The sequence below is a fragment of the Lissotriton vulgaris genome, chromosome 1_1, assembly GCF_964263255.1.
Source record: "Lissotriton vulgaris chromosome 1_1, aLisVul1.2, whole genome shotgun sequence".
Classification (NCBI taxonomy): Eukaryota; Metazoa; Chordata; class Amphibia; order Caudata; family Salamandridae; genus Lissotriton; species Lissotriton vulgaris.
The window spans coordinates 1333161813-1333185852 of record NC_141685.1 but is presented as its reverse complement, the minus strand read 5'-3'; the positions used below and the strand labels follow the sequence as shown (position 1 = coordinate 1333185852).

The 24040-nt window shown below is 43.1% G+C and overlaps 1 protein-coding gene across 1 annotated transcript in view; it reads left to right on the top strand.

Annotated features, from left to right (window-relative positions):
* LOC147749118 (transmembrane protease serine 12-like) overlaps window positions 1-24040 on the top strand; it is a 427409-nt gene that overhangs the window by 710 nt on the left and 402659 nt on the right. The gene's annotated exons all lie outside the window — the stretch shown is intronic.

Genomic DNA, 24040 nt, shown 5'->3' with positions numbered 1-24040 from the left:
AAATTTATTAAAGAAAGAACATCATATACTGTCATTCATTCAATTTTATCAAATCTTTTTAGTCACTTTCATCAAATCTTTAATGCCTACGGGTTTCGTCCTAACCCGGACTTGATCAGGGCTGAAAAAAAGAAAATATATACACCAATCAATTCCATACAATGTGATTTATTATTATGTTATACACAGGGCTCCCGTTTTTATGGTATTTATTTTTTCTACATTTCCATCTGTATTTATCCATATTTATTTTTTGCTAATTTTGTCTGTATTTATCCATTTCTATTTTGTATTTTCTGTATAAATGATGCTGCCATGGGTATTTTTCCACATTTATTTGACTGATAAATGTACATTCACATTTGAATGTCCAAAAGGTTTCAGCAGTATATAGTGCAATAGCATTATCTGAAAACACTTGCATTGCAGAATAGCATAAATAACTGTAGATCTTCACTTAATTAAGTCTAATTAGGAAATGTATTGTCTTTTTTCATCTCCCCTACCACTCAATCTGTACACCAACTGACCTTGCACTCATGATTGACAATATAAATAAACATCCAAAGAAGACAGATTTTCCATATGTTTATGTATTTAAAAATAAATACAGACAGGAAAAAAATAGTTTTCTGTCTGTATTTGTCTGTAAAAGTCAGTAAAAACGGAAAACTGGGAGCCCTAGTTATACACTATACTGATATACAAGCACTACTCACAAAAATCAATTCAAACACACAATACTACATAAACTTTTAGATGCCTGCCTATCTCCATTCTAACAAACATACACCCAGGACGGGTTTTCAATTAGTTCAATTGTCCTTAACCCCTTCGACGCTAATGACAAAGCCAGCTCGTCATGGGCGTTACCTGCGCTGCGCGGATGACGAGCTGGCTTTGTCACGTTACGCGGGATTTTTGAAAATGCCGCGCACAGCGGGAAAAGCCGCCGCAGCGATGCGGTTAATAATACACTTCATTAGTAAAGCTTTAAAACTATCAAAATGCTCTCTTAATATTCATAGACCTTGTTAACCTAATTTTTACATTCTTGCACATTCGACATGATGATGACATTCAAACACCCAGGTTATTTACCTAAGAAAAACCTCCATTGCCTCATTGTTTCTCCCCTAAATACCAGGGACATCCCTGTTCTCTTACTTTGCATTATTATAAGCCCTTATTAACTATTATTCACTGCTCATTAAGGAAGAGTCAGAAATTCTCTAAAAATATTCTAAATTTACCCAGAGGCCTACTGTGTCATTTTTTTTAAATGTAAAGCCTATTTATGCACCTTCCTATTACCCTTAAATAATCTTTGAAAAAGGTACCTTGTTCAATTCTTGTTGGACCTTTTCATATCACAAGTCAAACATGCATCTTTTTTGTCAAAATTCCTTTTTATTGAGCATCAAATAAAGCATAACAAAGAGGGTAATGACCTCAATGGCACCCGTTTGCGTGCAGGGTTCGGGGTTGCAATACAGTCAGCTATGATGGGTTCAGCTTCACATGATCCCAAGGCCTGCTACATCTCTGTACAGAGTAAATGATGCTAATTTAAGGCACATGTTATGTTATGTTATGTTAATTTATTTTTTTAATGCGCACAGCTACCCAACAAGGGTTTCCCAGCGCAGGCCATAAAAGAGACTCTGGAAATCTGAAATTAGAATTGTTCAGTGAAAAGCCAAGTTTGTAATTGCTTGCGAAAATTGGGGTACAGCTTCTCCTTCCGCATCACATCAGGTAGCGAATTCCACAAAGTTGGCCCCAGAAGAGAGTAGGAGCGCCCTCCCATTCTCAATAATTTGATCCTGGGGATTTCGAATTTCTATTCTGAGAAGGAGCGAAGCAGGCGAGAAGGGTGATAAGGGCGTACCAGATCTTGTAGGTATTTAGGAGATGAGCAATCATAATTCTAAACATATAGCACAGGGCTTTAAATTTAGTACGCTGTTCCACCTTGAGCCAATGTAATTCTCTCAGGGCATTGGCCGTACTGGACAATCTAGGAAGTCCGTACAGCAATCTGGCCGCAGAGTTCTGTCCCACCTGAAGCTTATGCAGCACATCCCTGTTTGAACCCAGAAAAAGGACGTTTCCATAGTCCAGGCGAGATGTTACGAGTGCCTGGACAACAGGGAGCATCCAAATGATTTTTTTTAACCATTTTTGGATGGTAAAACAGGTGGCTGCGGTTTGTACTGCCTGTTGTTTCATTGACAGTTTATTGTCAATAATAATAAAGCCTAGTAAGGGCCCCATTTTTGCTGGCCAATGTTGAGGGCCCCAATGTTCAGAATTTTTACCAAAAATATGCACTTCCGTCTTTTCTCCATTGAGCTTGAGCAAATTCAGTTGCATCCACGATGCAATGTTGCGCAAGCCCAATTGCAGAGCAGAAGGACCCAGTCTCTTATCAGCCGATAGAGAAAAGACGATTTGAGTATCATCGGCGTATGAAAAAAACGCCAACTCTGCTTCCTCAGTAATCACTGCCAGGGGTTGCACATAGATGTTAAAGAAGAGTGGACTCAAAATTGAGCCCTGTGGCACCCCATACAGGGATGTGTAAGACTTTGAGGTGGCCCTAGTGGAAGAGACCTGAAATGTTTGTTCCGATAAAAAGGAAGACAGCCAGCCAAGCTCCAAGCCAGAGATGCCCAATGCCTGTAAAGACCTTATTAATACGGTGTGAGAAACCGCATCAAACGCAACGCTTAGATCTAGTAGTATAAGGGCCACTGTATCACCTGCGTCCAGACGCTGGCGAAGCATCTCCGTAACACCCAGCAGTGTAGTCTCAGTTGAGAACCCTGCTCTAAAGCCTGATTGTGAAGTGTGCAGAAAGTTAGAGAATTCCACAAACATAGATAACTGGGCGCTTACATGTTTTTCCAAAACTTTGGAAAACATTGGAGCAGGGAAATCGGCCTAAAATTAGTAGGCATAGCAGGGTCCGTATTTGGCTTCTTCAGCAAGGCAGGACCATTGCATGTTTCCAGACGGCTGGCATCTCTGCCTCGCTAAGAGAGGCATTCAGTAGCTCCATAACGATTCTTAAAGCAGGCTGTTCCATTTGTGAGAGCACTGCAGCTGGAAGAGGGTCGCACGGAGAATCTGATTTAATGCTCGCTAAGATTTTTGTGAATGAACCAATGTCCAAAGGAGCCCACTTCTCTAATTTTAGAAGAGAATGCTCTGCTACGGAAGGAACCAAAGCAAGACCAGAAAGAGCCGCACTCGTAACACTAGTTCCTCCTAAAGACTGGTAGCTTTGTTCAACTTTAGTTATGAAGAAGTTAGCAAGTGTATTACATTGTAGTTCGTCAAGAACAGGCAGACTAGGTTGCGTCCCTGAACCTGAAAGCTTCTTAACCATGGAAAATAGGGTACAAGGACAATTCTACGCCCCCAAAATAGTGGAGGAGACGTAATCGGCTTGTACCATATGACATAATGCATGGTATTTTTTCAGTGTGGCTTTATAAATACTTTTGGACTGAGGGGAGTAATCCCTTCTCCAACTTCTTTCCATAGCTTTACACTTGCTTTTTTCACATATAACTCTCCCCCCCCCAAAAAAAACCAACCCTGATCAAGGTGGGGTTTCTAATTCCAAGGGGAGCAATGTCAATGGAAACCGGGATAGGATAACCCAAAATGTCTTTGATATGAGAAAAAAATCTCGTCCCAGAATGGTCGAATCTTAGGGCAATCCCACCATATATGCCTGAAGTACCCCTGCAGCCCACATCCCCGCCAACAAAGATCTAAGGTGTCCGGGAAAATTCGTCGAAGCTTAGTAGGGTAAAGGTACCAATCATGTAATGTTTTATAGTGTGCTTCTCGGAGAGCCATGGACTTGTTATGTTTGGCAATGTCCCTCCATATATGTGCCCATTCCCCATCCGAGATATCCCTACCTAGAACTTGCTCCCAAAAACTAATGTGGAGAATGTAGAGTGTGGAGTAGCATCTCATAGAGAGCCGTGATAGCGGCTTTCGTGGAGCCCGCTCCATGGACCACAAACTTCTCCATTTCTGTAAGATCTGTAGTAGCCGCCTCTCTAATGTGAGGTGTCATGACCCAAAGCTTGAACTGAAGATAGTGGTAATGTTCCCTCTGTGGGAGCGTGAATTCCTTCCTGCATTCATCAAACATTAAGACCTCCCCATAACGGAATAGATCAGATATTTTGAGGCAGTTCCCCTCCCTCCAACTGTCAAAGGGCCCCTCATGTAGCGCCGGGGGAATTCTGGATTAAAATGAATGGGCGTATGGAATGAACTCTAACCCTCCCTTTTGGTAACCTTGTCCCAAATGATCAGTGCTGTGCGGGTGGGGGTGCTAAGGTTTGCATTGGGCGGACAATCTCTCCTGGGTTTCCACAGCGCATCCCATATATAACGCCCTATTACGGTGGGGTCCATATGGAGCCAGTGCTTGTCTGATTCCCTGGCCGACCACTCAGCTGATACCCGTAACTGAGCAGCTTGATAGTATAAAGTAAAGTCAGGTACGGTCAATCCGCCCTTATAACAAGGGCGTCTGAGCACATGATAGGGCAGGCGCGCCCTTCCCCCTTGCCAGATGAATTTAGTGATCAAAGTGCGGAGGCTTGGCAACATAGTACTCTCCAATTCAATAGGGAGTGCCTTGAATAAATATAAAAATTTAGGTAGAACCATAATTTTTATTGCGCTAATGTGCCCCAGCCAAGAAATGTAGAGGGGCGACCAATGTTTAAGGTCTTGCTGGAGTTGGGTCAGCAGAGGAGGGTAATTTGTTTTATACAGATCACCCAAACGAGCCGTGAGACGTACTCCCAAATAGAGTAAAGAGTGTTTACCCCATTGAAAAGGCGTCAGGAGTTTTAAGCGTAGCGCCTCAGCAGGAGGAAGGGTAAGATTAAGTATGAAAGATTTCATGAAATTTATCTTAAACCCAGCTACCTGCTCAAAGCTGCGTAGTTCACTTTGCACCGCCTGTAACGAATTCACCAGGTCTGCAATCGAAAGGAGAATGTCATCGGTGAAAAAAGAGGCCTTATGCTCAAAACCGCCAAAGGGGATGCCCCGGATCTTGTCGTTGGACTTAAACCTGACCACCAAGGGTTCAATACTAAGGGCAAACAAGTGTAGCAGGTATTTCTGCTCATAAACAGAACTGTGCATAGAGACTTGGAACCTCAGTGAATTAGGGTGTGCCAAAACTCACCGCAGTATCCAAAATCCCCTACCAGACTAGCTATCAGTGTCTCATTGGTTCTTACCGACCCCCAATGATTTGACAACCCAGAACATGGACTTAGAACACCTCAGATAACGTGGAACACATGAACACTCTTTCGTTATACTAACATATCAATCCAGAACGAGGAGTCAATGAGGACACGTGCGAGTTTGAAATGTTTATTTCTAATGCAGTGTTCTCAAACGCAGTATCTTAGCTAATACAAGCAAACATATTATAAGGAACAAGGTTAACAGCATGGTTACTATTCCATAAAAAACAAAGGGTGAAAGCATGTTAAAATGCTAAAGGAAAAAGGTTTAAATAGAACCTCAGTTTACCCTCCCTAGCTAGCATATGATATTATATATACAGAAGGGTCTTTGGGTTTAGAAGGGCGGGCCCATACCTTTGGGTTCAGCAACAATGGATCACATCATTTCCTGGACCCACTCTCTGCATACGGATATTCATCAAGTGTGTGTTCATCCTGCTTCACGCAGTGCCTTATTAAACGCGCCTAAACCCAAAGTTGGCCACAGCTGCATCCATATTATGTCTACTCTGTGTGCTGATCAATACAAACAATGAGCGCTGTGTTGAAATAACCTTGAAGGCCTCGGCACGCACTGTAAAGACATAGCATACCAAGCAAGGCTGATATTATAAGCAAACATGTTATTCTTGTGTAAAGCAAAATACCTAACTAGGCAAAAAACTTTAATAACAAAATGTGTTGTGTGCAGAGGCAGCAGAAAAGGAAAAATGGCGTCTACATTTCTAACAAGCTCATGCTAACTTAACACAGTGCAAAGGTGAAACCAATACACAAGACACAAGAGGGGCGAAAGGGGGCATCCCTGTCGGGTGCCTGTGCTCAGCAAAAGGGGAGGAAGAGCACCCGTTTACCGTCAAGCGGTGATAGTTGGCTTTCACCATATTAAGAAAAGTGTCTCCAAACCCGAATTTCCGCATGGTTAAAAAGAGGAAAGCCCAGTCCACCCGATCAAAGGCTTTTTCTGCATCGAGACCCACTAATACTGCGGGGATCCTAAACTTAGATGCTTTCTCGATCAGATGGACTGTACGCCTGATATTGTCAAGAGTTTGCCTTCCTTTTATAAAGCCAGATTGATCTGGATGGATTAATTCTGGCATCAGATTCTCCAAGCGTGCTGCTAAGATTGCGGAATAAAGCTTAGCATCCAAATTAAGAAGCGCGATAGGCCTGTAGGAGCCGCAGAGTTGCAGATCCTTACCAGGTTTGGGGATTACCGCAATCACTGCCTCCACCATAGAGTCAGAGACCTGTGCATCGGAGGCAATGGCCTGAAATAAAGCCGTAGGATGAGGAAAGAGCTCAGCCGAGAAACATCTGTAGAAATGAGCTGTAAGGCCATCAGGCCCAGGGCTTTATGCAATTTGAGTCTCGAGATAGCCTCCCGGACCTCCTCCTGCTGTGCATCTTTTTTAAGTGCTCCCATGAATAACCTCTGTAAAAGTTCAAACAACATCTGAATTACCACTTTGATTGTAAAATGTATCCCTTCAACTATTGGTATTTTTCAGAAAAACAACATACCTTTATTTCATGTAACCAATTTCTTACACATTCTTCACGTCAATATGTAATTGACGTCCTAATTTTCACACTGTCTCAATCACAAATACTGTGTTTTGTATACAAATCTATTTACACCCATATTGTACTCTAGTGCTGATCAACTTACAAAAAGCATAGATAATGCAAATTTCCCAATCAGTGTGCTACCCTACAATTAACACTGTCACTGTCTATATTTAAACTCCCCCTCCAACTGTTATCTATTTTAGATCATATTTATAGATCAACAGTTTTTGCTCAGTACTCACGATCTTCCTTATTCCATATTCTGTAGTCCTTTCTTTCACAATCACAAGTGCTGCATTCTGCGTAAAAATATATTTACACCAATGTCATCCTGTCATGGCAATCTGCTGAAGTAGACGTAACTAATGCATTATTGTCCTAATACCGGAGCTACCTCTGCCCCACCCTACATACGTATACCCAACATAGTGGTCTAAAGTCAGAATTCTTTAGTATAAACACAATATCCACCATCAACTCATATCACCAGTATGGATTAAGCCATAAACAGTCAAACCTCACTCCAAATCTATATAGTTGGAAATGTCTGTACTGCAAGCAAGACCGGACAAAAAGTTTCTATGAAGATCACTGTCCCCCTCACCAGCATCACCCCTTACTAGTGTGTTACCAACCACTGCACCGAGGTCCGTTTTTTACTCCCCACAGGTTCCAAGTTATTTTAACTTTGCCTTTTGCTCTCTCCTCTTCCTTGAGGGGACTTTTTTTCTATGCATCTTCAATCCGAATTAATTTAAAAATGTGGCTAATAGGCTTAAACATGCCTCACTCTTCTCCCTATGACGTTGAAGACCAACTTCAAGCTTAATTCTTGGGAACAAATCATTCTTAGTAGCTGATCCTCATCAGATTTGTGTGTCTTCTTGGGAGAGCACATCCAGTATGCTTGCCTCCTTTATGTGTGCTACTCCAACTAAGGTCCCAGGGCTGTCAATGCCAAAAGTTGGGGCAGTACCAGAGTAGACCGGGTGCATTACCTGTTTGGCTTCACCTATCTTTACTGATTTGAAGGTCGCTGGCACACACTCTGCTGAAACTGAGGCAGTTGTAGCTAATATGGAATGCTTGCTCTCTGCAGGCACAATTGGATGTGGGAGGAGGATGCTAGAATACAAATGAGGTACTTACATTTGAAAAGTGAGGACCAAGCTGGAGTAGAAGAATGGATTAGATTAAACAGGAACTTCATAAGACTTGAAGGCTTGAGTAGGCTACAATCTAAAGGTGGGCTGGAACTGGACAAAAGAACTAGAGTAGAGAGCGGAAGCATTCACAACAGAGAAAATCTAGTAAAATCATATAGAAGAAATATAAGAGCCAAGTAACCTGATAAAATCAACGGCATTGTACAATAGAATAAAGGAGCTTATATTTGCTGCCTGAAAAATCTTTAAATGAAGGCAGGTAACAGTTACTCTACCACAATGAATTAAATATAGGGAGCAAGAGCAACAGAAGAACAAGAGTAACAGAACAAATAAATAGCAGACAGACCAAACCTAACTTAACTAACTGGGAAAACAAAACAGACATGGAAATTAGGAAAGAATAGCAACTGGATCACGGATTGAAAGTATGCAGTAAGAAACAAGAACAATGAAATGCAGGTCAACACCTCTGCTTCAAAAGAATCACAAGAGACAAGAAATTAGAATAGGAATTCAGAAAAAGAACGAACATTAGTACATAGGGCAATAATTCAGAATCGGAAAGATTCATAGCACCATACTAGGATTCTGGAAAGGTAAAAACTCAAACTCACAAGGAGAAGAACTAGGAGTGAAGGAATCAGAAACCTACGCAAGAGCAAAAAATTGACTATTAAGCAGATCAGTACAAAAAGCTAGGTCAAGCAATGTCCAAGTAGGTTGGGTGGATGAGAGTACAAAGAGTAACATGCTCACAGTGATAATTTAATCTACACTTTGTGAAGGAGGACAGTTGCAAACAGACATCCAAGTGTGAGCAACAAACAAGATCCAGGGGGTTATATGTACCAGGAAGTGGAGGAGAGAGGCGTTAGCCTTCCTAGCTTACCGCCTCTCTCCTCCACTTCTGAAACACAAGGCTGCACCATAGTTACAAGAATGTGGTGCAGCCTTGCCTTTCCCCCTGTGATGGCGCTAAGTTTAGCAACTTAGCGCCAACACATGCACCCTTGCACCAGAGTGCAAGGGTGTCTGCGTGCAAGGGAGGATCGTTCATGTGTAGGAAGGTGTCCCTTTCTGCACATAAACAAACCTAGCAATGCCATTCTGTCACTTTCATGGTGGCTGCTTCATGCAGCACACATGAAAGTGACAACATTGCATTTTTTTTAAAGTTGTTTATGTACAGGAAGGGACACCTTCCTGTACATAAACAAACAAAAGCATTTTCTTTTTTCCATGAGGGCTGCACAAGGCAGCACACATGGAGAAAGCAAAAACAAGGAGAAATAATGCATTTCTCCTCGTTTCAATATCTTAAGACCAGTTTTTACCTGGTCTTAATTTTGGCGCTGCCTCCTATGTAAGACTCCCTTGTACATAGGGGGCAGGGTCAAAATGAATGGGGAGTGCGGTGGAACGCCCACTGCCCACCCATTTCACGCTAACCATAGCGTGAAAGGGGGTCTTATGTACAAGGCAGCGTTAAGTCACGTTAATTGGCTTAACACTGTCTTCTACATAAGGCACAGCCTCTATAGCCACCACAGCGTCTCTATAGGGGACGTTGTGGTGGCGATGGGGGCTTGTACATATGCCCCTGGGATTCATAGGTCTTTCTCGAGCATGAATGCTGCCCAGGATCTATGAAAGGGAATGGCCAAAGAAATCAGAAGTAATAAAAGATAAAGCAAGAAACACAGTGCAGATCGAAGCTGAGAAAAATGAATGTCACAAATAGTGTATGTGTGTGTAGGAATCTGGAAATGATAGGAAACATATTGTTCTACCTCCAGTTTATGATCTCTCCCACCTGTGGGGACAAAAAGGTCTAATGTGGCTAGAATTTAGCCGCATGGTATAATACTGAGATTAGAGTAAAAGCAGAACAGGGTTTAAAAAGTGTTGGAGAGAGTTACATAGTCAACAGGGTCAAGGCTTTCAAGACAGTTTCCGAGTGGAAGGATCCTCCCAGCTCCTTTGATCCCATTTGCTGTACCGTCACCTGACGTTTGTGGAAGTAAATTCTCTGGGCTCACACCGTTGAAATTTCCAACACATGGGAACAATCTCCATGCCAAGAATTGGGGTCCTGCTGTTTAGGATACCCTAATCACCTCCTGCCAAATGTTTCTTCCTCCCATATTACAGGTCCAGTGTGGCTGTGCAAACCAAAAAAAGTTAGGCTATTGTAGGTACTCTGATCACTCCCTCAATTGGGCTATCTATAGTGTCGACAAACAGGGAGCTAGCAAAATAATCACGTTTAGTCCATGGTACTTGAGGATCCCACATATTAGAGCAGGCCTAACGAAAGCCACTGATAATTATTTTAAGGAAAACAAGCACTCAGTGGGCTCCCCTCAAACTCTCTGAGAAGCCTATAAAACAGTAATAAAGGGTGAAGTACTATCACTGACTGTGGGACAGAAAAAGCAAACAAGGATGGTGGTCTAAAAAATTGAACAAGACATTTTGGCATTAGAGGCCCAATTAGGTACTGACACCACAACTGACGTGAAACATGAACTGGCTCTTAGGAGGCAGTAATACAGAGATCTGACCACGGATGCAGTCAAACTTAGTTACAGTGCGACCCACCACCATATATATTAAATGGGGAATAAGGCGGGGAAGCTGATAGTATGTCTTGACAAAAGAGAAAGGATGAGTACACAGACCCCCAAGATATAGCGAATGCCTTTACAGATTATTATGAACAATTATATGCCCTGGTAGATACTGCAACAATAGATGACACCCATGACCTACATCTTCCTACTCTCTCTCTCCTTTGAAGATAGAGACCTCATGAAAACTGACCTGACAACGGACAAAATTGCCCAAGCGATTCGTAAAATTGTGTCGGGTAAGGCTCCCAATGGAACTGTACAAGACTACTTCGACTCTGATTACACCACATCTACTGACTATGTACCTTGAGAGTCGGGGTGCGGAGGTGCTCACTAGGGATCAAATTCGAGCATCCATAGTAGTTATTCATAAAGAGGGTAAACCACCCAAGGACTGCTCCTCCTATAGGCCCATCACCATCCTCATTGCAGAAGTTAAAATTCTGGCTAAGTTACTAGTCCTGCGAATGATACAAATCATCAATAAATTGGTTCACCCGGGCCAATCCGGTTTCATGCCCGGCAGAAACACTGCCTTAAATCTATGATGCTTCCAGGGGGTAATGGGGTGAATCCACCTCATTCAAGAAGATGCAGCAAACCTGTCCCTCGATGCACGTAAGGCTTTCGACACAGTGGAGTGGCCATATCTTTTCGCAGCAGAGTAATGAATTGGCTTCAGCCCCAAGTTCCTATCCTGGGTACGTTTACTATATACTGAACCTTTGACCAGGGTACTCGTTAATACAAAAACCTCCAGCAAATTCTCACTACGATGCGGGATCCGACAGCTTTGCTCCTTCTCACCTTATTTTGTTTGGCCTAGTCTTAGAACCACTGGCGATCTGGGTCCGCGCAAATACGGGGCTTGCGATGGACAGAGGAGTGAGAGGACAAAATATCGTTGTACGCTGACGACATCCTATTATATTTGGCAACCCCGCGCACCTCCCTGGGTCGCATATTGGATGTATTCACATCCTTTAAGAGGTACTCAGGGTATACCATTAACTGGTTTAAGTCAACACTATTTGTTGTCAGCGGAAACTCCCCGTGGCAACCTAAAGGATATGAAGCAAAGGTGGCGCTTGAAGGCTTCCAATATCTGGGTATCTATCTCACCACTGACCCAGATGCCTTCTAAGATTATAATCTCCAGAGTCCCCTACAACGTCTCGCGAAAGACATGGGCCACGGAGGACCTTGCCCCAAACCCTGCTTAGCAGAGCTGCTTTATTTAAGATGATGGCATTGCAGAGGTTTCTATGTGTGCTACAAAACACACTCCAACGTATATTTTCTTGCAATAGAAACTGAACTGAGGACTCTGCTATGGGATGGGAAGACCCCTCGTATAGTGCTCACAAAACTGACCCGCGACTGGTATGATAGTGGAATAGCGTTGCCTGACATCCACAAATACTATGAAGCTGCCCAACTCGCCACAGTCAATTAATGGGTCACATCGTCCCCCAGGTGACCCGCCATTTACTATGGATCACCTTGTGTTACACCTACAAGGCTACAAATGAGCGCTATACACTGCTCCAAAACGTAGGACTCTCATGGGACCAACAGCGCTTGCGATCCAAATATGGATCAAAACTCTTAAAACACTGGACTGGGAGGGAAGAATCACGCAGTCCACACCTCTGTGGGACCTGGACAAACTAGGTATTTCGGGCCGCAGGCCCGGTTTCACCAAAGGGATCTGATTGGCATCTCCAGGGTAGGAGTTTTCTGGAAAGGAGGAAGGGAGGTACCGTTTCCCGAGCTACAGCACGAATACGAGCTAGCTGCGTCGGAATCTTTTCGATATCTTCAGGTTCGCCATGCCTTAACGTCAGTAATCTTTAAAAGAGAGGACCTTCCAGAAGCATCCATGTTGGTAGCCAGACTACTAGATGACTACATGACACATAAAGCGATTTCACGAACATATAAAAAACTGATTAATAATGCACCAGACACATTGCTTCAGCTCCGGCAACAATGCGAAATGGATATAGTAGACATAGATGACGAAGAATGGCAAGAAGCTTTATCCTTTCTTAAAGAAGTGGCAGTCAGATCACTGTTTTGCCTAGTGCAGCTCAAGATACTACACAGGGCTTACGTGTCATGTAATACATTAGTTAAGATGAGGAGGAGGCTTGAATCCACCTGCCTGCAGGAATGTGGGAGAGAGGGCACCTTCCACCACATAATTTGGGATTGCCCAGTAATACAGACCTATTGGACTTCAGTAATGTCCTGTATAAACAACATGGAGGGACGGGATGTTCCCCTTTCAGAGAGGCTGTGCCTTATGAATGTGTGGGAGGATACAGACTTGGACCGCATGGAGCAAGTATGGGTCACACTGGGTCTTATGGTGGCCAAGAGAAATGTTGTGAGACTATGGGAAGCAGAGTCAACACCATAGCTCAAAGATTGGAAACGGGATGTGGACTGGTGTATGATGGCAGAAAAAGTAATTTTAAGAAGGTCGTAGGTGTCCCCTTAAGTAGGAAAACATTTGGGCCCATTGGAATGAATACAGAGGCGGTATATGTACCGAGTTGAGGAGGAGATCCTCAGTAATTGACATGGGTGGGAGTGTGGCCACAGATGAAGATAATGATGTAAATCTGTGATATAGACAGACTGTCAATTAGTGGGAACTGAAGGGAAAAATGTGTTTCTACCATGTAAACGCACAACCACCTAACACTGCTGACTAAATTTGTTTTTTTTATTACTCTTTTTTTAAAAACTTTTCCATGAATAGCAAGACACATCAATTTCACGTTTGGTACAAATATGGTCAACAGACACCACACATTTTTCATGCAGGTACAGTAAATGCTTCTTTCTTGTCAGCTCAACATGATACTCCTAATGGGCACGGCACTAGGATCTATTCCCCTCCCATCTCGGAGCGACTGTTCGCCGGGGCCTCTCCCCTCTAAGGGCGTTGCTACGTTGTTTGCCCCCGTGTGTCTTGCAGGTCAAGCCGTAATATCGGAGGCAGGGGCCCTAAATCTTGAAGAGTTTCTTCGGACACCCCCTCATTCTGTAGGTCACCTGCTCCACACACATATACATGTCCATCCCAGTTGCAGGAAGAGATATGGACTAGTGACTAGCTGAACAGCTAGGACTTATACTATGAACTGTTAACTAGAAATGATTATGACTAGGAAATGAATTGAATATGTACCGCTGATACCTAAATGCCAATAAAATATGTTTAAAAATAAATAAATACATGTCCATCCCAGTTTTCCACTCACTGAGGGTCGGGATCTCTGGCGCTCCTCATTTCTTGGCTATGTCCATTTTGGCCACTATCATGCCTAGATTACACAGACTAAGACTCCACCTAGGTAGGTCTATGTCGGAGGGTATCCCCAGCAACGCATATTTAGCATCCATCGGCAGCTGAGTCCCTAGTACATCCCTTGGTTCTGTTACTATTAGAGACCAGTATCGTTGTATTCATGTGCATTCCCATAGTGTGTGTATAAACTTGCCATTCGCAGTTAGACACCGGAGACACACTTGAGACTCCTCCCTTCCCATATTGTGGAGTCTGGACTTGGTTATGTACGTTCTATGCAGTATTTTGAGTTGAACTAACCGCAGCCTCAGCTTGATTGCCTTCTCAAGGGTGCATCAGGGCTGCCTCCCAGTCAATGTCCTCCAGCTTTCCCAGGACCTCTTCCCAAGCCCCTCTCAAGGTCACTAAATTGTCTGGGACATTGTTGATGCGAGTCCTATGGGTCCAAGATATGGCCTTCTCTGGTATCTTATCTTGCAGGAGCCTGCCCTCTAATGGCGCGAATTCAGGAATTCCAACCATGTCGATCCCCCTCAGCCGCCCACCCGTGCTGCAATTGTATATACGTGTACCTTTGTCTCTCTTCCATCTGGTATTCCTGTTGCAGGGCTGCAAACGAGATCAAGGAACCTTCTTTTATTGGGTCTCCAATCGTGGAGATTTCTATGAGGTCCCAATCCCCGAACCCCTTCAGTTTCCCTACTTCTGGTGGTCGTCGACCCTCCCACAATGGGGTTTGTCTCGTTGCCTTTTTGTGCCAACCCATCTGCTTCTCGGCACCCTTCCAAGCCTCCAGGGCCCTTTGGTTCTCCGGCATGCTGGTTTAATTATTACCCCTCTGTTGCCAAATTTTTCAATGAAAAAGATATGACAAAAAAGGCTGTTATAGGTACAACAGAAATCACACCATAAAGTGAGAGAAAAGGAATTGAAAAATATGATTTTGTGAGTTTCTAAACCAGATACTTTCTCTCCATGCTCTTTTATGTACCACAAAAAGCACAAGAACAAGGTCCGGCAAAAGAAGAAGAGGAAGTACTACTATTTGGCACCAACTCTGGCACCTATTGATTGTACTCTGCAACTGGTGATGGCTATTGATTCCCAGTCAACAAACCGCCATTAAGTGTTCATTCAGAGTAGGAGTTCAGACCTTCCCAATACATTTGAGTGGTGTTTTTTATCTCTTGAAGGATTCTCATTAATTGCATTTTGTGCTTTTTGACCTAATGATTTAAGCTCACGGAGTAATCGTCCAATCCTGTTCATCCTCCTCGTCAGCTAATGTTATGAGCCAGTGTACCATACCCTTTAGCTTGAGTGTTCAATGTTATGGTTCCTCTGTGAACACAGGCTGTTTTCCCTCTCAATAGAGAGTGTCAATGAAAGCAGTAACATCTGTGATGGTGGCTGAAGAGGAAATGTCACCAGTGTATTCTGGCTCGGACATGGTAGAAGAAATAAATGGAGAATCTTTAACATCCTTACTGTGTTAGCTAAACAACTTAGGACAACAGGAACCTCGGTCTAACACGTCACTGCTCCAGATATTTCTCTGTAGCTGGTGGAGCTCCTCTCTGCACCAAAATACATTGCACATAAAAACACCACATTGACCTAGATATGATTTGGGATCTGAATCCAAAAATGATTGAGGTCATATAGTCACTGGGAAGTGAGAAGGTACTGGGCCCCAATTTTAACAATTGGTTTCTTTCGCCACTGGAGTCTTGATACTGCAAAACTGCAGATCCCCAGACTGTGAGGCAAGTACCTTTTTTAGCACTTGAGGCTCATGGTAGCATGGTAGAGCATTCTAGAACTTATTCTGTGGAGTTGGTGTGCGCGAGTGACTCAAAAGTCATCAACGCCACAAGCAACACTTAATAAACTACTGTTGAGGCAGTGATTTTTCTTTTATCTGATAGAGACGGCTAGCCACAGATTCCTAACCTTTGAATTATCCCCAGGCTTCAGACTGGATCCAGAAACATTTCTACATATATAGCTCTGCGCCTGGGTAGAGGGCGTTGAGCAACTCTGTACCTACATCATCCACCGATGTGATGGCGACAGAGTCCATATAAGCCCTCCCCTGACGTGCTGACGTTAGTTTCTTCCTTTCCGCGCTTACATGTTTATCAGAGAGAGCGGTACCTCTGGCCATTTTGGCCAATTTCGACATCTGTTGATTACACAATGTGCTTTTTTCTGGCTGTTTCCGGTGTTCTGTGGACTACAATGTCAACCCTGCACCCCCATTCTATTTGCATGTGGTCTGGGCATGTGCTGTGACTCTGAAGGGTGCAGGTCATGTCTTCAGCTTTGGTCGTCGGCGCTGCAGGATCGCCGCATGACGCTGTTGGTGACATGGTGGTTGAAGGTTCCTCATTGGTCATGGTCCTCCTCTCCCTCCGAGGACCGCTCCAGGGCCACCTCCTGCAGTGCTTCATCTTTGTTGTTGTGTGGTAAGTCATGCCATAGGCAGTGGGCACTGCGGTCTTTCCTGCCTGTACCCCAGATGCACAGTGTCTCTGACATGTCTCATATTCCTCTGTTTACAGAGTCGTAGTGAGAATCTGCAGCATGCTTTCCTGTGTTCCTCGACGCTGAGGTGACTCTGGATCAGATTAGGGAATTCTATCTCTCCCTTAATATCATTTTTGGTTCTCTGCTTCCCTCTGGTGCGTGTCTCGGCCCAAGGAGGTCGGTGAAGCCTTGACTGACTCCAAGCCAGCAGATCTCCCTCATCATGAGTGAGGCCCTCTGAATTTGTGATTGAATCTTTATTGACTCCGGTGCACAGCCCATTGGGATTCCCACCTGTGACGCCAGTATTGGACCCGCAGATACCAACATCAGAAGTGAAGTTGCTCCTATATTTGCTCTTTTCTCTGATGCAGAGATGTTGCCCCCTCGATGCTGATCGACGTCGAGTACTGCGTCGGCGGAACAGTTCTTTTCGGATTACCTTTCTCTGCTTTCAGAAGAGCCCCCTGCCCTTTTTTGGTGATGTCTTTGGTGATGTCAATGATGACATAAGTGACACTTATCACCTCCTCTGGAGTTTCATTGGGTGTCTGATCTGAGTGAAGCTAGGGGCCTTGATTCTTCCACATCTTCAAACTTATTTTCTCCTCCTAGCCTTGCTAGTGGGGATAGCTCCTCTTTTGCTGAGCTTCTGCGGAAAGTGTCTGTGGTTCTGTAGCTTCCACTCCCTACTGTAGAGGTGGCCACTGATCTCCTAATTGGGGTGCTTCATATTCTGCTTCATCAGGAACAGATGGGGTCTGAACCTGTGCTTCTCTTCGGTGAAGCCCTCTTTGAAGGGTCTCCGTGGACCGGTCTATAATTCATAGGCATAGTTCTTCTTTTAGAGACCCTATCTGCCTCTTTTGACAGCCTACACCGTGCAGATTTGTAGTTCAGACTGCTACAGCCTCCTCCAAAATCAGCACCTTCCCTGCAGTCCCTCCAGACAGGGAGTCTAAAAGTCTAGATGCTCTTGGTCGATATGTCTTTTCTGCCACCAGTTTCGCTTTGCCGTCTCTTAATACTGCTTGTGTTTTGGACAGTTTTCTCACATGCTGTGGGATTCAGTCTCGCACTTTCTCACTTCTGTCCCTGATGACACAAGGGATACTCTCTTGCTCAGAAGCTTCAGGATGGCCGTGAGGCGGATAAAATTGCTGATTCGTTGTGGCATCGATATCACAGATTCTGTCAGATGAGCAGTGGCTCTTTCGTTAGCTCTTTGCCGGCATGCCTGGATACGCACCTCTGGCTTTTCTGAAGCTGTTCAATACACCTTGGTGGGCATGCTTTTCGATCGTCAACATTTGTTTGGCGCTAAAGCTGACTCTGCTTTATGCTGTTTTCAGGATAGTCTCTGTAGAGCAAAATCTTAAGCCCTGTTTGATATACCGCCCTCTTCCTTTCCCCTGTACTCCGTCGGTCCGGGGATGGTCGTCTTGATTTCTTTTGTGTGTGAACCGTTATAAAGCAGTTTCCTTGACTTCTTCTTGTCACTTGTCATCTCCGAGTGCCATCCGGTGCGGTGCTCCTGCCCCGGGCAGGTACTCTCTTTTCTGGTACTGTTACCTGTTGATGACAGATTGTGGTCCCTGGGTCTTTTAGGGCATATATATAATTTTTTTGCACTGTTTGAGTCCTCAGCCTGTGTTTTATGTTTTCTCCCCAAGTTATGATTAGGGTAATTTGAAGGTGTTGTACGGATGCACAATTTCTCTCTTCCCTGCCTGTCAGGGTACAGTCATCTGTATGACTACCAAGTCTTCGTCTATTTCTTTCTGATACAATAGTACCTATTATAGGGGACTCCACTTGCCGTGCTTTGATGCAACAGTGGGAGTCGGAAGATGGTGCATGGGGGATTCCTCTTGCTACCCCCCAACCCTGTTGTTGAGAGTTAATCCACATTAGCCAGGAGGTTCCTTTTACTCTATCTGGTGCCCTTCTTTACTAGCAGACGCACTGGATGGTTGCTGGTTCTTGGCCTGGAGTGCATTTTGCGGCCTTGACCTAGGTGGTGTTCTAGCTTCTTTATTCTTTCCAGGCATTAGGTTCTGTTGTGCTACTCCACACTTTACTCAGGCAGGACAGGTTCTTGCCCTTTCTCTTCTCTCTTAGGTCCCTTGTGGACATGCCTTGTCCGTATCTTGCCACAGGTGGCCTACTCTGCCTGCCTCTTTCATTTCTTGCCTCTGCATGGCCTGTGTTAATCTGCTTTGGTCTGCGTGAAACTACTGTTGCTTTTTGTTCTGACAGATGTTTGTGTTTGTTGGAGCCTTCACCCTTACGCCTCCAATGCTAACCCCAACGTTTCATTATTGGCCTGGCTGTTCTTCAGATGTGCCTTATACCCCTTTTAAACTTATGATCCTCTTTCATCTCCGTTTCGTCTCGAACATGCATTCCTTGACCACCCACACAGGGTTGGTTCGCACAGAGGTTGGTGATCTCTCGGGATTCTTTCCAGGGATTTCCCTCATCTTTGCAAGGTCGGACACAGTTCCAAGCCGCCATGTTTGTTAGACTGTGGGCATTGCCTCTCCATCTATTACTTTGCTTTTTTACATTGGTTCTTTGGTTAGACCTTTGCTTTTGGTGTTAGCCTTTCCATACTAGTTCCTCTTATCTTCTCTGTTGCTTTAGCAAGGGCCCTTCTCCATCTATTATTCTTTCTTCAGATGGGGACTTATCATATGCTTAGGCCCCCCTGTGTTGGCTTTGTTTATTTTTAACCCCTTTTTACAATTCTCCATAGTTGTCTTAATCCTCTAATCGACATGGGTTGTCCTGTTCCCATTTGGTTTTTCACCGGTACAAGGCCATGTGGTTGGTTGCCAGCTCACCATTGTTCCATTTTGGTCCATGACCGACTTTGGGGCAGTTTACATATGCCCTTCTTAGACACCTGTTGTTATACAGTGTCGTTTCTGTATATGTTATTATTTCTATCTATATCTATATATAGATATGTGTGTGTGTGTGTGTGTGTGTGTGCGTGCGCGTGCATGCGTGTGTATATAATATATATCTATATATATATATCTATATATTTATATATATATATATATATATATATATATATATATATATGTATATCCAGTTACACCCGTAACATGAATGTATTTCCCAAACAACGGATCCGGACCACGGTTTAGTGCAAATTTGAATCCTTTATTGCGTGCTTGGCGGCATAACGCGTTTCTGCTCTCACAGAAGCCTTGATCACATGACGTTAGTTCGCCATTTTCCTGACGTATTTAAAGTGCTTGATGCAAGTCTAACAGTGGTCACATTTGCAAAGTACGCTGTAAACATAGAAAAAATACTGTCTATTGCTAGTAAAATCCTTTACCATTTGTAGTTTAAAAAGATACATACACACACACACACACACACATACACGCATACACACACACACACACACACACACACGCACCCACACACACACACACACACACACACACACACACACACACACACCCACACACACACACACACACACACACACATATATATATATATATATATATTCACTGAAAAAACCATAGGTTTCACACCAGTTATAGTTAGGAATTAGCATTTAAAAAACCTATTAAATTCACTGACAAAACCATAGATTTCACACCATTTATAGTTAGCTGGAAATTTTACTGACATAAAACCATTGAAATTCCCACGTTATAGTTAGTTGGACTCACTATAACTTGCGCGCCTGTAATGCACTGCTGATGACGTCACATATTACATCACTCATGACATGGTCAGTGACATCACTCATGACATCACTGATGACACCATCCAGTGAATGTGTGTCTTTCTGAAAAATAAATTTGTTTTATATATGTATTTGTAAAGGTCGATGGAAGAATAAATGTTTAAATAAGTGTGTAAATGGATGTTTTTTTTAAAAAAAATTGGTTGGGTAACTGGCTTATTACGTGTATCTTAGTGAATACATATATTAGCGAGTATTGTTTAAATATTTAAATGTTTGTATCAGTGTTTCTCTTTGTGTATAAGTGGCTGCAGGGGTTGGTGACTGACTCACTGTTGTATGTGTTTTGAAGACAGCATATGTGCAGGACTGTATGGGTGGATGAGTGTGTATATGTGTGTGTTAGTGAGTGAATGACTGTCTCACTAGTGTCTTCATTAGTAACAACATATGTTTTAATCTAGTATATGTGAGTATTGATGTATATAAGTGAGTATAGTATATATAGTGAGAGATTGTAGGAGTTCCTGTTTAAATAAGTATGTGTTTCTATAAGTGATTGTTTAAGAGAGTAAGTATGGGTAAGTTTCCTTAGAAGTAAGGTGGTAGTGTGTGTATAAATGTATATGCAAATAAATGGATGTTCAATAGTTTATTTGCATGTGTGAGTATGTGTGTGAGTAACTTTTGGATGACTGCTGATGTGTAACAGGATGTATAAGTGTATCACTACATATGATGAGTGAGTATATATATGAGTGACTATATAGAACTGTTGGTGAATGAGTGGATGTGTATATAGATGGTGGAATTACTGAATTGGTTGTTGTTACTGGTTTGGGTATCTCCATTTTTTTGAAAATGTTTGTTTCTATTTTTTAATATGTGTTTCAAGCGTTACATTACACTGAAATTAGGTCTGTCACTCTGTCACAAGGATGGTGTCATCAGTGATGTCATGAGTGATGTCACTGACCATGTCATGAGTGATGTAATATGTGACGTCATCAGCAGTGCATTACAGGCGCGCAAGTTATAGTGAGTCCAACTAACTATAACGTGGGAATTTCAATGGTTTTATGTCAGTAAAATTTCCAGCTAACTATAAATGGTGTGAAATCTATGGTTTTGTCAGTGAATTTAATAGGTTTTTTAAATGCTAATTCCTAACTATAACTGGTGTGAAACCTATGGTTTTTTCAGTGAATTTCAAAGGTTTTTTAAATGCTAATTCCTAACTATAACTGGTGTGAAACCTATGGTTTTTTCAGTGAATTTCAAAGGTTTTTTTAATGCTAATTCCTAACTATATAAGACCTGAAAGCCCACCAGGAATCTCCAGTATGCGCCAGGGGACTGCATTGCAGAGAGGTGTAATGAAGCCACAACCCTTTTTACACCTCTCTGCAACGCAGCCCCCGTGCATGTTTGAAGAGGGGGAACTAATTCCCCTTGCATACTGGGGGCCCCTGGGGGCCAATTAGCCCACCTGGAACCTCCAGTATGCGCCAGGGGCTGCATTGCAGAGGTGTAATGAGACTATGCCCCTTGTTACACCTCTCTGCAACGCAGCCCACTGCCGCATTTGCAGAGGGGGAACTAATTCCCCTTGCATACTGGGGGTCCCTGGGGTCAACTGGTCCACCAGGAGCCTCCAGTATGCGCGAGGGAGCTGCATTGCAGAGAAGTGTAATGAGGCCACACCCTTGTTACACCTCTCTGCAATGCAGGCCACTGGCGCGTTTGTAGAGGGGGGACTAATTCCCCTTGCATACTGGGGGTCCCTGGATCATATCTGCCCAAACACCGATATTCCGAACGATTGTAAATTACTTTTACTACTCTCTACTACTCACTCTACTATTCACTCTACTACTCTCTACTACTCACTCTCTGCTACTCTCTCTACTGCTCTCTACTACTCTCTACTACTCACTCTCTACTCTCTATTACTCACTCTCTACTCTCTACCTCTCTACCTCTCTCTTCTTCTCTCTACTAATCTCTACCTCTCTACCGCTACCTCTCTACCTCTCTACCTCTACCTCTCTACCTCTCTCTACACGCACACATATACACATATATGCATATATATATATATGCATATGCATTTATATATATGTATGTGTATGTATAAAAAAAACAACAAAACATTTTTTTTTTAAACAGCTACTTTTAAAACTGTCATTCTTTTTCCCCATGGTACGCTTCCCGGTACGCTTACCGGTGCGCGTACCGGTGCGCGTACCGGGCGCTCACCCCGCGAAAATCAAAATTTTTTTTATTTTTTTTTTGCTCCGCGGGGCCCTTTTATGGCCCCCACATCAAACCTAGGGGGTCAAGGGGGGTCTACTCTGCCCCCTTATGGTCATTTCCCTCTTTGTTTTGGCCACCTCTCGTGTCTCGATCCTACCGAGACACAAGATGGCGGCCGCTCCGGACTGTTTAGAATGTTTACAGACACCCCAGAGCCAATCAGCTTTCTGCGCGCAAGTCGCGGTAAGCGCCCGGTGCGCGTACCGGTGCGCGTACCGGAGCGCGGCTATAGATATATATATTTTTTTGAACCTTAATTACTCAAAATCCACTGTAGCACATATCTTGAGACATAGCAAAGGCACATCGGGCTACCAGTCCCTACAATTTTGCCAAGTTTGGTGGAAATCCATTCAGCCGTTCGGGCTAAAAGTGAAATCGACCGCCCTATGGAAATTAACATGGGGAAAACGCGTTTTGGGACCCCCCTTTTATCTCGGCCCCCGCTTGACGAATCCCCCCCAAACTTTCAGGGAAGGACCGGAACGCCGCGAGGCCATTTTGAGGAAATTCTGAGGCAGATTCGTCAACCGGCGCCAAAGTTATTCCAAATAGAATTTTGAGATTTAACATTGAAAAAAATCCTAACTATAACTACCTACTGGCGACCGCCAGTAGGTAATATATATATATATATATATATATATATATATATATATATATATATATATATATTCACTGAAAAAACCATAGGTTTCACACCAGTTATAGTTCGGAATTAGCATTTAAAAAACCTATTAAATTCACTGAAAAAACCATAGGTTTCACACCAGTTATAGTTACCTGGAAATTTTACTGACATAAAACCATTGAAATTCCCACGTTATAGTTAGTTGGACTCACTATAACTTGCGCGTGTAATGCACTGCTGATGACATCACATATTACATCACTCATGACATGGTCAGTGACATCACTCATGACATCACTGATGACACCATCCAGTGAATGTGTGCCTTTCTGAAAAATAAACATGTTTTATATATGTATATGTAAAGGTCAATGGAAGAATAAATGTTTAAATAAGTGTCTTAATGGATGTTTTACAAAAAAAAAATGATTGGTTAACTGGCTTATTAAGTGTATCATAGTGAATACATATATTAGCGAGTATTGTTTAAATATTTAAATGTTTGTATCAGTGTTTCACTTTGTGTATAAGTGGGTGCATGGGTTGGTGAGTAGCTACATGTGTGTTTATATGGGTTATTAGATGTTTTTTTTAGTATCAGTATAACTGTCTGTATGATTTGGTGGGGGTGTTACTTAGCACACAGATGCATCAATGACTGACTCACTGTTTGTATGTGTTTTGAAGACAGCATATGTGCCGGACTGTATGGGTGAATGAGTGTGTATATGTATGTGTTAGTAAGTGAATGACTGTCTTACTAGTGTCTTTATCAGTAACTACATATGTTTTAATCTAGTATATGTGAGTATTGGTGTATATAAGTGAGTATATGTGAGAGTCA